At 41.9% G+C, this 15053-nt stretch overlaps 1 non-coding gene across 1 annotated transcript; it reads right to left on the bottom strand.

The window, feature by feature from the left end:
• Positions 1-2297: 2297 nt before the first annotated feature.
• On the bottom strand, positions 2298-2370 carry TRNAK-UUU (transfer RNA lysine (anticodon UUU)). The gene has a single exon. It is a non-coding gene; the product is annotated as a tRNA-Lys (tRNA).
• Positions 2371-15053: the final 12683 nt, after the last annotated feature.

Here is a 15053-nt window from a genome sequence, read left to right on the forward strand (position 1 = left end):
GGATATTATCCTATTACTGACAGCGTAGTACTCAGGATAGATCTTCAAATGTTCTTTTTGATGATGAACGCAATGCCATGCCTCTTCAATTCGCCATTCCTGGCATAAAAGACTATATGTCTGACTCAAAATTTGTAAAAACTCTTTATTTCATCTCGCTAATGTCTAGGATATTGATCTTTATGCATTCCATTTCATTTTTGACAATTTCCAATTTTCCTGGATCCGTACTTTGTACATTCCGCGTTCCAATTATTAATGCATGTTTGCAGCTGTTTCTTCTCATTTTGAGACATGCTGCATCAGTAAATGAAGGTTCCGAAAGCTTAGCTCCATCCACGCCGTTAAGGTCTACTCTACTTTGAGGAGGCAGCTCTTCCCCATTCATCTTTTGAGTGCCTCCCAACCTGACGGGCTCATCCTCTGCACTATATGAGACAATGTTCTGCTGCTGGACTCAGTCGGCTGGAGGCTGTGGTAGTTGTGGTCCATTAGTCCTTTAGACCAGTCTTTCCCTTGTGTCTATGGTTTTCTTCATTCTCCCTTGCTGCAGACGGGATAGGATCAGTAGATGTACATTAGACGGCCACTCACAAGCTTTTAAGACCCCACTAAAGTAGGATCTAGAATACTTTCTTTATAAACTATGTTATTCCAATTGAATTAGACATTCCCCGAGACCATGAGCCCCATCCCTCAGTCCAGTCATTTGGTTCCTCAGGGAATTTGGATGTGTCTATGAATCTTCTATGACTTTGCCTTGGTCAAGTTGTGCTGACTTCCCAGTATTTCAGTACTGTCTTACTCTTCACCAAAGTTACCACTTATCAATTGTCTAGTTAGTGTTTTTCCCTCCCCACCACTCCCCTCCTTCATAACCATCAAAGAGTCTTTCTTTCGGCGTATAAACCTTTTCATGAGTTTTTATGATAGTGGTCTCATCTAATATTTGTTCTCTTGTGATTGACTAATTTCACTTAGCATAATGCCCTCCAGATTCATCCATGTTGGGAGATGTTTCACAGAGTCATCATTGTTCTTTATTTATGTACGGTTTTTTGTCCATCAAGCAGGGACACTGGAAACCTAAGTTTCACCACTTTTGATACCCGGATATTATAAAGCATAAAGACCGCCAAAAAATAAAATGTATTAGAGAGCGCACATCCTGTCCTACTCTCACCTTACCAAGGCGGTTTGGTCGGGGTCCCTAGGTCTCCCGTCTCGTGCCGCCCCCCCACTCATCCCCTCAGGCGTTTCAGTCACCGCTGGTCCTAGGAGCCCCGGACCCTGCTGCCTCACCCTTACTTCCATGACGCTTCTACAGTTCCACTAGATATCTTCTTGGGCGCAGTGCTGCGTTCAGGTGCACAGCCAGCCGGCCAAGCCGTCTGAGCGTCTCGGAGGTGAATGCACCGAGGGGCTAGGAGGAGAGCGCGGGAAGTCACCAACTGCCGGTTAGAGACGAGAAGACTTTACTTTCTTCGCGAGTCGCTGACCTGCTGAGCTTGAAACCAGGCCTTGGGTGAGTAGAGGGCAGAGCAATAGTTCGCTGGAGCCATAAGGCTCTTCACCTTAGGAGGACTGAACCTGGATCCGGACACCTCCTGTGGCGAATCGGACTCACTTCGCCTCCCCCTTCTCCGAAGAATCTCTGCCCCTCTGGTTGTAAAATTAGAGTCATTATAGCGCTCGACTATAATGGAGGGACGATTTTAACGGAGGCTTTGCCGCTGAATTCGACCCTCTCATTCTTCTCTTCTCCTTTCCCTTCCCTCCGCTCCAAATGACTACTTGCTGTGAGTGCAAGTCATGTGTACTTGGAAATCTAAGTCTCTTAATGGAGTTCCTTTGTTAGAGACCCTCACTTAGGGCATTCGAGCGAAGAAGAATTTAACTTTACAAACTATGAGGAGCGGTAACGGCGAAGTTTGTTTTTAGAAATCTTCATCTCATTTGGAAGGACTGGGCTGCCTCAACTTTTACTGACCCCTTGCGGGCAGAGTAGAACTGTTCCATAGTGTTGTCAAGGCTTTCACCTTTCCGGAGCAGATTACCAGGCCTGTCTTCTGAGGCACCTCTGGGTGGGTTCAAACCTCCAACTTTTTAGCTAGTAGTTGAGCTCTTAACTCTTTGCCCTTCCTCTGCTTTCGTTGCTCTGTTCTGATTCTTGTTGAGCAGAGAGCAGGAAGAGAGGCGTCCAGATGCCTATAGAAAATGTCCGCATGGGTTTCTCTAAAATGAAGCGGAGTGTCAATAGACTTTTAAGGGAAATCGCTAAGGTAAAATGAGAATAATGCCTGAACAGGGACTTGAACCCTGGACCCTCAGATTAAAAGTCTGATGCTCTACCGACTGAGCTACCCAGGCCTCTGCTTTCAGATTTCCCTAGCTACTCCCTGTAGGTTTTATGTAGATAAATTGGTTTTATGTTTCATGTCCTGGTTCCCAAATAGCTTCCCTGTAATTTCCCTGCTTGCCAAGAAGATTCTGTTTCAAACAGATGTTATAATCCCTAGAAGAATTTCCCTTCCTTCTGTCTTGTCTTCTGTCTGTTTAGACTTTCAGAAACAGACTCGGTCACCTAGACAAAGCGCTGCCGCCTTTCCGATCACACTGCTAGACCGAAGGGCTGCATTTTTGCCGAGTGTCCTTCTGTTTCTTATTTACCCACTTGCATCTATTTTTCTCGAAGCAACACTCAGGCTGCTCTTCTTTGTATCCCTCTGTCTTGTCTTGTACATTTTTCTTGCAGCCTTGGAAGGCAGAGAAGAAAAGAGTTGAAGGAGAAAAAATTGTAGACCGAAGAGAACGTTCCATAATGGTGGGCAAGCGAAGGTGCATGGGTTTAATCTTCTGCATCTCTATGCTTTTCTTCATAATGCAACTTCTCTAGCATCTGTGAGCCACTCCTCCTTCTTTTCATTTTAATTCTCCTCCTCCTCCTTCTCTGCAGTCTCCTTTTTCTCTTCCTCTTTCAGGTCTTCATGTTATGAATACTGTTCACTGCTCACATCCAAAGGAAAATAATAATTATCTTGATGAATTAATGTACATTAAGACATACCATCCAGAATATGACCTAAGATAGTTTTTGAGTTTTGACCTAACCCTGAAGAAATGCTATACAAGGAATCTGGGAACAAATGAGGAAGTTTTGGAGAGAAGGAAAGATTAATCTCTCTGGGGAGAAAAGATAAGGCAGGGAATGCAAAAAGACTGTTGTTTATTTCTTTCAAATAACTCGGCACTTCCAAGAAACCAAGACTATGTGAAAACTGGGAAAATTCGTGATTACTTAACTTTAGGAATTTGTGCATTACTCATCTCTCCTATCCCATCAATATACAAGGCAGAGTTTGAGGTGGGTCACACAAAATCACCGTGAATTGTTTTATGTATCAATCCACAGGGAAACTAGGAAACAAATTTTAGAATTTCAATGAGACAAGCATCCCTTCAACTTATTTGGGCCCTCTTCTCTCCTCTTGAAGTAGCTTGGAAGTCACCAACCTGCACCTCACACATAGGGACCACTCTCCCAGGGAAGTTTGGGACTCACTACCTCATCCCTCTTGCTTAGCAGGGTGATTCTTCTACTGTTGGTAGAGAATAAAGTTGTTAAAATCTATGTTATGAATGGATTATAATAAAATATTTTCCTAAGGTTAAAAGCAGGCATTTAAGACACAGCGAGCTCTTGTTTGAGCTTCTGGGTGTTTCTCCCTGGAGCTATGCCATATTATCTTAGAGATAGAAAGGGTCTGAACATACCAACTTCTGGCAGTCCCTCTCTTCATACTGTCATCTGCATCCCTTCATTACAGAGTTTACTTCTTGGCTCATAATTCTCCACCCAAATGAACCATCATTATAAGTAACTTATAAGAGAGTACCCTTGAAGAAACAGGTCACTTCTGATCATCTCACAATCTCAGTTGATTAATTCTAAGTAATTGTTTCCAGAGATTTCAGATGATATTTGATTCCTTTTTTTGAATGTTGTTAAAATTTCCTCCAATTGCCAAGTTAAAAATTTGAAAACAGAATCCTAATATTCTCTTATCAACACTTTCACTACCATGCTTGTAGAGCGTCCTCACAGAATTGGCTGTGCGGTCTAATGGATAAGATGTCTGATTCTGGAACTAGAGGACTGAGAGGTCTAGTCCCTTTGTGATCATTTATTTCTTATTGTGCAATACGTAGAAGATTCTTCAATTGACTTCCAGTGACTAATTGCTGAGGTGTTGCTGGAAGGCAGAAGTGATATAGGCAAAGTTTCTTCTTTCACAAACCAATAATTAACATTAAAGAGACTTTGGAAATCTAAAATGGGCTGAGCCTCAAAAAGACATGGGAGCAAATCTGTGGACCCACTAATGATCATCATCCTGTCCTCTCAGTTTATTACTTTTTTGTGATGATTTTTCAAGGATTCAATGGGTGTTTATTTCTTTTCTTCAAGATATTAGTGAATCTTACTGTAATTGCAAGGAACTTCGAATCACAAGTTCTCACTGTGTTAATTTCTCTTTATATCTCTTTTTATCTTCTCTATCACTTCCAGGCCCCTCATGGTTACTCTTCTTCTTCTTTTTTTTTTTCCTGGTCTCTACCTATTTCAATTTTCAGAAATGATAGGAGTGATCTGATTTAACTTCTGCAAAATAACCCATGATGTGATGGTTATGGTTCTTCTTCCAAGGATTCTACACAAATGCTAGATCATGTATGAAAATGCAGACTGTAAAATGCAGAACATAATATAAAATTCTTTACCTTAAAAATATTTTTGCATATCCTCTCTTTTGAGAATCCTTCCAAAACAGATTGGCTTCTATTCTTCCCAGGACCTATGTGGATTATACATACAATTTAAAGGTTGTGGATTTCCTGAATAGAACACAGAGACCATAGGTATGTTTCTTCTAAGTTTAATACCTCATAAACTCCTGTAATCTAAGCATTCTTACCAAAGTCCTTCCTTTGAGATGTTCAAACAGTGCTGTACACAGAAGACTGGACCTTCTCACAAATAATATGTGAAATACACTTTTGAGACTTCCCAGTACAGTTTGATTTAACACGAACGCATCCATGCATCCCTCCATATTAGGAACTTACAAGGGTACATTTGGAATTCAGGTTGCTTTAGCCACAATATCAACCAATGACTTCGCAGTTACCCCAGAACTATCCTAATTGTGCTTCACAAGACTCAGAGCCAAATTAATCCCTGCTCTATCGTTCTGCCTGTACTCAAGTCACTGCATATCTTTGTGTCTGACATCTGTCTAATGGTCTCCTTCAAGGAGACCTTTGTTTCTATTTACTCCTCTCACATTCGATTGCTCTGATGAGGTGGCTTCTGGGTCAGCTGGGAAGCAAGTTCTATTAGAAAAATGGAGTCCTACCAAGTTATAAGAGGTCTTCATGGGATTCCTGTGAACGTGGAGAAGATTCCTATTAGGGCAGAAGCCGGCAAAGAAGAGATACAAGTCAACTCACCCACAGGTTGCTGCTTCTTAGGTCTTCCGAGAAATTCCAAGAAGATAATGGCAATCAGTATGAACTCCAGAGTCCAAGATCACTCTAGAGGCAAAGCTTATCCCTTGGTGTCATGGATTGAATCCTGCTCCCCCAAAATATCTGTCAACTTGGCTATGTCATGATTCCCAGTATTGTATGATTGTCTATCATTTTGTCATCTGATGTGATTTCACTATGTGTTGTAAATCCTATCACTATGATGTAATGAGGTGGATTAGCGGCAGTTATATTCATGGGATCTACAAAATTAGATAGTATTCTAAGCCAGTCTCTTTTGAGATATAAAAGAGGACGTGAGGAAAGAGACAGCGGGACCTCATACCACCAAGAAAGAAGCACCAGGAACAGAGCAAGTCCTTTGGTCGCAGGGTTCCTGGCAGGAGCAGAGACCCTCCTAGTCCAGGGGAAGGTTGATGAGAAAGACCTTCCTCCAGAGCCACAGAGAGAGAAAGCCCTCCCGTGGAGCTGAGGCCCTGAATTTGGACTTGTAGTCTACTAGACTCTGAGATAATAAATTTCTCTTTGTTAAAGCCATCCACTTGTGGTATTTCTGTTAAAGCACCACTAGATGACTAAGACACTTGGTTTTCAGTGAATACCTTTAATGAGCTCCAAATCTTCAATTCACAGTGGACTGTCTTCAGGGCTCGCTCTGCCTCTATGCAGAGATACTCTCTTCTACAGCCACGTGCTTTATACAAATCCCCAGGTAAGAGAACTTTGTAACATTCTAGCCTAAGAATCACCATTCTTATAAAACATTAATCTGAATTTGCTACTTAAATTCATAAGTATCCTAAATAAATGAAGTCCCATATCAAACGCCTTCTCTTCTTTTTCCAATCCTATCCAGTGCCACAAAAGAAAAAGAAAACAACCTAACAACAAGGTGTAAATCCCACTCCTCCTTCTCCAAAGTGAAAGGACATAGCATCTCTGTAATTAAGAGACTTGGAGATCTCCCTAAAAATTTCCAAATTTAAGTTGCATCATCAACCGTGACTTTTCAACACTGTGCCATCCTGTCCATTCCTGAAGTCACTATTTTGCTCATCTATTTGACAGTAGGACAAAGAATAAAGTTGCTGTGCATACTGAATGAATAACTTTCAAATGATATTGCAAATCTGAATTTCCACATTTGAAATCTTGCTCTTCAGATTCCTATTAAGAAAAGATGGTATGTGAGTAGTAAAATGCACTGTAAATATTTCTAGACCTGTTCCAGGAGAAACCCGGGCTCAGTAGCCTTTTGTGTATGAGTTAGAAAGAAGTATGGGAAAACTAACAGTATTTACACCAGAACAGGGTGGTGAATCCTAGATCCTCAGACTAGAGGCCTGGTGCAAATGAGCTCTCCAGCAGTTTGATGGATTCAGTAAGAGTCTATAACAACCAAAAATGCTCGGTCAGTGCCTGACCTTTCTTTCTTATTCTTTGTCTTGAATAGTAAGCCCAAACACGCTAAAATTAAGTGGTTGCAAATACAATATAGTCTAGCCCAAAGCGGTGGTGGTGGTGGGGTGGGGGGGTGATTCTGCTTCTAAGCTCCGCTGCTGTGCTTGCCCACGGAATCGGGACAACTCCCCCTCCCCGTGGCTTTTTCCAAAGCCTCCAATACCAACAACTGCTATTCCACAAACACGCAACCTCACGCGCGCTTTCCAAAACGCTCAGCGATGGAAAGAGCAGCGAGGTGCTCCCAGTCAGGAAATTTTGGACAAAACGAGTCGTATCTCTTTGTGCGACATAAATTTTGAAAGCACTTGCTTTAGCTTCTCTCGTCCAGAGGGCCTCCAGAAAGCATAGCAAAGATGGGAACTTGGTCTCTTTCTACCTCTGTGATGGTCCATATCCTATCCGTTCTTAGAGATACATTTCCAAACCCCGTTCCTCTTCTCTGCCACATACTCGTCTGCTGCTGTTTCTCTCCTCCGCTCAGCGTCCTCCTTTCCCCCCTGTCATAAATCCCGCCACTCTCTTGCATTCACTCCTTTCCTCGCGCCCGCTCCTCCTCGCATTCCAGTTCGCAGAGAGGTGTCTTCCTAATACAGTAGAAACTTAATCTGTAGATTCGGGGTACCCGTCCCTTCCATGCGGGAAGATTTGGATTTTCTCTCTCATATCTGGATTAACAGTCACACCACATCAGGAATTTGCGGACTTCTCCAGGCGTAGGGAAAGTTTATAAAGACTGAATTTGTTTTGAAGGTTGTGCCCAGCTCGTAAAGCGCTTCTTTTGTGCTTTCCTCATTAAGGAAATACTCTGGTATAAAAGAGAAGTTTTAACGACTGGAGCGTCCATCTTTCTCCTTTGTCTTCTCTAACTACTGACTTTCAGCTCTACAAAACCAGAGCTACAGCATCGCAGGGGCAAAACTACCGTTTCCAAACCCAAGTTCTGGACGCAGGCATTTGCAAGAGCATGACTGTACTTGTAGTTCTTCGTTTCGGTCTAATTAACCCATTGCTCTCGAGCCGATCCCGACCCCATAAGGTTTCCAGCTAAGGAGCGAATTGCTGACTTTTTGGTTAGCAGCCATAGCTCTTAACTGCGCGCCACCAGGCCTCCTGTTTCCGTGAAATACTGTGAATTAATTAACCTCTAATCTTCTCTGTCCACCTGGATCTTCATTCCTTGGCAACATTCACGAAACTCATCTTTGTATCCCCCTGCACTACCTTTTGTGTCTTTCTGCAAGCTTCATGGACAGAGAAAAAAGACTTTTCAAGAAGACAATCAGAAGACTTAACAGAACGTCCAACCCTGCGACTCTCCCTAGTGGTGAACTGGAACTGACACTCGGGCAGTTGGCTAGAAGCAGTCCTTTAAGAAGCCAATGACTGCTGGGAGATCTCAGAGTCCTTTGGTCTGGGAAGTGTTTTTCTCCTTCTCCTGGCATAGCTGCGAAGCAGAATCCAATCTAGGAACACAAGAATTGAACATAATGGATTTTGACTTCTGAAAATTTACATTTCAAGACTCCTGCAGACCATGCTGGAAGTCAGTATTATGGGGCTGTCTCACAATTCTGCCTAACATGGGGGTGCAGCTCAGTGGTAGAACATGCACTTAGCATGCAAGAGGCCCTGGGCTCAATCCCCAGCACCTTCATGTATCATTTTCTTTCTTCACCAGGACTCACAGCTAAATATTGGCAGATTTGTTTCAGACTTGCCACATTTTTCTCTCTGTGAATACCTTTACTTGTGTTTTTCCTTCTCACAGAAAGGATAAATTGTTTGATAGTTACTCACTTGGAAGATAGTCCTTGACACTCCTTGGGCCTCCCAGCCTGACTGCTTAAGCACAATAAAGTTAGGAGGAACTGGAATAAAAGAAGGTGCTCACTCAGGATCTGCTGATGGTGAAGCAACAACATTCCACCACATCATAGACAGCCTGGTCTCCTTTACTACAATTTCTCATTATTATTAAGAAGTAGGGAAGAAAAAGACAGATGGAAAGAGGGAGGGGGAAGCCACTGTTGGGCAAATTCCTTTTGAGTGTTCTTCTTTTTTTTCCCCTCACCTGTGCCTGTGTCAATGGACAGATAACAGGTTCAGGAGAAAAGTTTCCTTCTGATTTTCTTTTTCCCATTCCTCCTACCCTGCCAAGCCCATCCGCATAATCTTGGTCAGCAAAAGGTTGGTCCAATCACCAGTCACAGAGATCTGTGATCCCAACCACAGAAATCTGTGATCCCAACTCTTTGTTAATGGCGAAGAAGTGTTTGGATGCTGTCCAGAGGAAAGGCATTTCTCAGGAAACCCTGAGTTTTCCAGCATCCACAGCTGAGAAAATTATTTCCAGAGATGGAAAGAGCTGTTAAGCTTTCTTAAAGCCACAAAAGTTGTGGGGAAAAAGAGCTGCATCTTCCTATGGGAAAAACACCTTGAGTCCATTTTCTGTCAGAGGAAGGAAACTTTCTGACTTCCTGTGTTGTAGAGAGAGTAGAGAAGACACAGGCAACCCTGACAGGCTCAAACTACCTCCTGGGCCATCCAAATTCTATGCATCCTAAAGACCTACTTCTAAACGTTCTTTCACCTTCTCTTCTTCTAGCTCTTCCACACTCACACCCATCTCCCTCCTCCTATCTTCCCCTTCATTTTCTTCATCACATAATATGTCACCTTCACCTTCACTTTCCCTCTCGCAGCCCCCTTTTATCTTGTCTCCAGTGCTTCCTCCTAGTGAAAATTTCCCAGCAGCTTAGTTCACTCCAGTTCCCTCAGCACCTCTTCTTAGGCTAGCAGTTCTCAAACATGGCTGAAAATTAGAAACATCTGTGGAGACTTTTCAAGGCTATAGATCCCATCCTCTCCCTTTCCTGTGATTCTCAGTCCACTCAGGATCTATAGAGGTAGAATCAAGAATACATATATTTACAAAGTTCTCAGGCAGTTCTCCAGATTTGGGAACCTCTGCATTCTGATCGAAGACATTTACTTCCTTTTTAATTCTGTATTAGACTTTGTTACTCATCTTGTTACCTTATATTGTCTTCCTGCCTCTAGGTGCCCATGTCCCTTACTTCCCAGCACCAACTGAGCCTCAGTCAGTTATTCAAGGGAGACCAGGGTAAGGGAGACTACTGATGCTGGGGAGGAACTGAGGAGTTGATACATAATGTATCTCAATATTCACGAAGATACAAACCTCTCACTGGGGAAAAACTATCAAAATGAAAATTAAAGTAAAAGAGAAGACACAATGATTAAGGATTACGTCCTAAAACTCATATGTGGGTTGACTGACACCACAAATTTTGGCAAGCGGCTGAAGCTTCTATTCTTTCAGCCTCTGTGATGGCTGAGGTTTGAATGCCTATTCAAAATTACGAGTGGGCTGTTACAGAAGGTTAATATGCTTGTAGTTCTTGCTCAGCCTCCAACATGTCTGCCTCAGAACCCCAGCTGTAGCTTCACAAGACAAAGCCACTGCTGGATTTCCTGACCAGGATTTTGGACTCTAGGGTTTGCTAGAACAGTGAATGTCTGTGACACCATATACTTACTGTTTGTCACTTAAGACCTGTTTTTTATTTCCGTTTGGATCTAAGTTTCCCAAGCCAACTTTTCAGGTTTTGCACTTTTGTATCCTTGTTCTACAATTATCTGCTGTGACTCTGATAGCCAGAAGTAGTGGAAGTACAGGACCCTTGTGTGATGATTGGCAGATTCATAATACCACAAACACTGTGTGGAGAAGGAACATCTTAGTTGTAGTTTCAAGCTGAAACCACTTGAATTAATGCTGTCTATGGCTCAGTAATTAAGGCGATAGACCACTCACTGGAAGGTTGGTGGTTTGAAACCACATCGGCTCTGCTGGAGGAAGATGTGGCAGTTTCCCTAGTTTTACAGACTTGGAAAACCTATGGGGTAGCTATGGGTCGGAATCGACTCGAAGGCAGTGGGCTTTTGGAGTTTTCATGCGTGCCTTTGGCTGAGACTTCTATGTCCTAAAGTTTAATTGCTCCCTATCCCTGGACAGAGTCCTGGTGGCACAAGTGGTTAAAAGCTTAGCAGTTCGAATCCATCAGCCGCTCTCCAGAAACCCTGTGGGGCAGTTGGATTTTGGTTTTCCCCTGGAAATGGAGTCTCAAAGTGGACTTAAATAGTTAACACTTACTTTCTGCTAACTGAAAGATTGGAGGTTCCAGTCACCCAGAGACGCCTGATTGATCTGCTTCCAAAAAATCAGCCATTGAAAACCCTATAGAGGATAGTTCTACTCTGACACACAGGTAGTGGCCATGAGTCAAAATTAACTAGATGACAACTGATGTTCCCTAGGAAAACATGTCCAGATATGGATTCCCATTGCTTTATGGAGATTCTTATCTCTTATGGCTTTTGCCTGCCACCTGAAAGTTTCTCTGAGACAATATCGGAGCTCCATGCATACTGAGTTTATGAAGAGCAACAGGAAAACGATATCTGTCTGGAGAACCTGTGCTTGGCTGAATGGAAGATGATAGTCCAAAGCTGTGTTTCACTGCTTGGGTGACACTGCCCACTTGTCAGGAGTCAAGGGAATGAGAATCAAAGAGAAGGAAAGCTTATGCACTCAGTCTTTGCCCTGAAATCATTTTGACATCAGCATATCTGGAGGTAGCCCAGCAGGAAGCCTCACTAGAGGGGTTTGTGGTTTAGTGGGTTAAAAAAAAAAAAAAAAAAAACTGTCCTCAGGCCCCTTTCAAACAACGCGCCTCCCCGCCCCTATCTGTTTTTCTGTCTCTTTAATAGTACTACAAAAAGGGCACTTCATGTGCATGCTTTTGTTTTCGGTGATTGAAGAGATTCTGTCAGCATCTGGTTCTTCTTTTCCCCTCTTTTTTGTTGTCTTCCTTCTGCTACTGCAGTCAGCTTAAGGGATATAGAAGCTCGTAGCATAGAAATGGAAGAGCATTCAAAGAAGTCCATTGAGTTATGTTTTTGCTGTCTCTGTGCGCAGGAATTGAACGGAAAATATTAGGAGAAGTGAATTTGTATTCCTTCAAGATTGGGTTTAAATAGTGTTGGAACAGAGAAAAACTGCAGAGGTATGGAGGATGGAAGCCATGGCCTCATACCTGCAAAACATGGGCTCTACTACTAAACTACATACACCTCTTTCCTGAAGTGCTGCTGGTTAACTTTTATCTAGAACTAGGTGTTATTTCCTGAGATTCACGATCCTGGAGCTTTGCGGTAGTGTTGCTCAGTATTAAGAGACATCAGCAACTGCTTTGGCAGGAGGTGCTTGGGAACCAGTGGAGGATACTGATTCTTTATAGAGCTTCAAAGTGAAGACAGAGGACTGGAAACATGCGTCAGGTAAATAGGCACAGGAGGTTTCCATTGTGGTTTTTTACAACCTTGAGTTGTTAAAGGTCTCTGTCCTCTATTATGGGTGGCAAAGAATCAAGTCCCCATTTTTAGCTCTTTTGGTTTCCTCTATAATTGCCTTAACCTGAGGCATAAAGAGAAAGAAGTTCATCTTTTCACTGGTAAACATCTCATTAGTCACTGTTTGCTCAGTCAGAATGTATGCACCGGATTTAATGGAGGAAGGCAACGGCAGGAGAACACCTGATAGTGATGCACTCTGCATTTCATTATAAGGGTTTTTTCTCTTCTACTCAAGATATCTGGTAACTCAGGGGTCCTACCTACAGTCCAGAAGAGGAATTTGTAAGGCAAGAATGAAATAACACCTTCCGGATTTATAAAAGGTAAATTACAAGCGTAAGATGGAAGGTAAATAGACAGGATTTAAAGGACAAGAACAAAAGTGAGTGAAGCATTATTCATTAGAAAAAAACAAACGAAAACTTTTTAAGTCATTTCCAAACAGAAGGAGGTGCAGAAAACGGATTTTTGAAAAACTGGGGGTAGAGGGGCATGGGAGGAAGCTGGAAGAGGGAGAAGATAAACTCATATGGCATTCAAGATATCTTGGAATACACTTCTGAGAATGTTACACAGTGACAGGGTAATATGCTGGTCTCCAGCTTTGGATTTGTGAGTGATCAGCAAGCAAGCATATGGAGGGTGGATAAAGACTGAAAAATGTTCTTTGAGATTTGAGGATTAGAAATTCATTTGTGATATTTATGCAAAACAAATAAACTTGCTCCAAGACTCTTCTAGAACCCTCAGATTTATCATTGTTTAAACTCATTTCTTTGAACTGCATAAGAAGTCTAAGAGAAAACTCACTTCCTAGTACTAGATTTCTAGTGCTTATTAGCTTTTTGTCATCCTGGTTTGCACATATATGAGCGTTTGCCAATATTCATAAAAATAACATTCAGCGTTTTTTGAAATTGGCAGAACATGATCTGTCTGTCCTGGGCTCCACCTATTTATCCCTCCCAACCTCCCCAGAATTGCTGGAAGCCACTGATCTTTTCGCTGTCTAAAATTTTACCTTTTCTAGAGTGCTATATTTTTTGAATCATACAATATGTAGCTTTTTCAGACTAGCTTCTTTCACTTAGCAATATACATTTAAAGCTCCTCCATGGCTTTTCATGGCTTTTTCACTTGTTTTTGTCATTGAATAATACCACAGCTTGTTTATTTATCTATTGAAGGACATCTTGATGGTTTCCAGCTTTTGGCAATTATCAGGAAAGGTGCTGTAAACATTTGTGTGCAGGTTTTTGGTGGACATAAATTTTCACTTCAATTGGGTAAATACCTAGGAGCACAGTGGCGGGATCATATGTTTATGTATGCTTGTGTTTATGTTTGTGTCGTACTTTGGCCCTTGGAGACTTGATCTAATTTTCTTCAACTTCATCTTGGACTTGCGTGTGAGCAATTGATGGTCTGTTCCACAATTGGCCACTGGCCTTGTTCTGACTGAATATATTGAGCTTTTCCATCGTCTCTTTCTACAGATGTAGTCAAGTTGATTCCTGCGTATTACGTCTGGCGAGTTCCACATATATAGTTGCTGTTTATGTTATTGAAAAAAGGTATTTGCAATGAAGAAGTTGTTGGTCTTGAAAAATTCTGTCATGTGATATCTGGCATCATTTCTATCACCAAGGCCATATTTTCCAACAACCACCCTTGTTTGTTTCCAACTTTCACATTTCAATTACCACTAATCATCAATGCATCTTGACTGTATATTTGATCAATTTCAGACTGCAAAGGTTGGTAAAAATCCTCAATTTTTTGATCTTTGCCCTTAGTGGTTTGTGCCTAACTTTGAATAATAGCCCTATTAACTGGTCTTCCTTGTAGGCCTATGGATATTATCCTATCACTGACAATGCTGTACTTCAGGATAGATCTTGAAATGTTCTTTTTGTCGATGAATGCAACATTATTCCTTGTCAATTTGTTTCTCCTGGCATAGTAGACCGTATGATTCTCTGAATCAAAATGACCAGTACTAATCCAGTTCAGCTCACTAATGCCTAGGATGCTGATCTTCATGCATTCCATTCCATTTTCGATGTCTTCCAATTTTCCTAAACTCATACTTTGTACTTTCCACATTGAGATTATTAACAGATGTTTGCAACTGTTTCTTCTCATTTTGAGTAGTGCCACATCAGTAAATGAAGGTTCTGAAAGCTTGACTCCATCCACATTCTTAAGGTAGACTGTACTTTGAGGAAGCAGCTCTTCCAGCCTGAGAGGCTCATCTTTTGGCACTGTATCGACAATGTTCTGCTGCACTTCATAAGGTTTTCAATGATCAATTTTTTCAGAAGTAGATTGCCATTTCCCTCTTCTTTGTCTTAGTCTGGAAACTCTGCTGAAACCTGTCCACTGAGGGTGACTCTGCTGATATAGGAAATACCAGTGGCAAAGCTACCAGTATCACAGCAACACGCAAACCAGATACATGATGGACCGTCTCAAAAATAGATTTGACACATTGAACACTAATGACCGAACCCTGGACAAGTTGTGGGATGATATCAAGAACATAATACGTGAAGAAAGCAAAAGGTCACTAAAAACAAAGGAAAGAAAGAAAAGACCCA

This window comes from Trichechus manatus, unplaced genomic scaffold, assembly GCF_000243295.1.
Source record: "Trichechus manatus latirostris isolate Lorelei unplaced genomic scaffold, TriManLat1.0 scaffold00180, whole genome shotgun sequence".
Taxonomy (NCBI): domain Eukaryota; kingdom Metazoa; phylum Chordata; class Mammalia; order Sirenia; family Trichechidae; genus Trichechus; species Trichechus manatus.